Genomic DNA, 486 nt, shown 5'->3' with positions numbered 1-486 from the left:
GGCCCTTCCAGCAGCCGGTATTGACATTCTCGGGGGCTGAGTTCCTCTACCCCACCTCCAAGGAAAACAAGCCTCACGCTCCGCTGGAGGAGTCAGGTCCTATGTGCCCGCTGAGGGCTTCTCCGCCGCCATCTAGAAGCCCCCGACTCTTCGTTCACAGGGGCAGAGGGGCATGGAGGGAGCAGAGGGCCAGGCCTTTCCTTCAGAGAGTGGGGTCCAGTTCCACTGATTAAGAGGTCCTGGACCCCCAGCTCCTTTTCAAGTCTCCACCCCATTTCGGAGATGAATGTGCTCAACGAGATCCAGGCCCCTGTCCTGGCCCCCTAATCCTTCTCTCGGGAACTCCAGACTGGGGAGCAAAATGCCCAGGACTAGCGGTAGCAAACCAAACCTAGAAGAGAGAGGTGAGGAGCGCGCCGGTGGTTCCGGAGGGGGTCGCACCGTCCTCCCTCCCCAGCGCCGCGCGCTCCGGGCCCCGGGGCGGGG

The sequence above is a fragment of the Pteropus alecto genome, unplaced genomic scaffold (assembly GCF_000325575.1).
Source record: "Pteropus alecto unplaced genomic scaffold, ASM32557v1 scaffold49, whole genome shotgun sequence".
Taxonomy (NCBI): domain Eukaryota; kingdom Metazoa; phylum Chordata; class Mammalia; order Chiroptera; family Pteropodidae; genus Pteropus; species Pteropus alecto.
The sequence above is the reverse complement of the archived record's forward strand: the minus strand, read 5'-3'. Positions refer to the sequence as shown.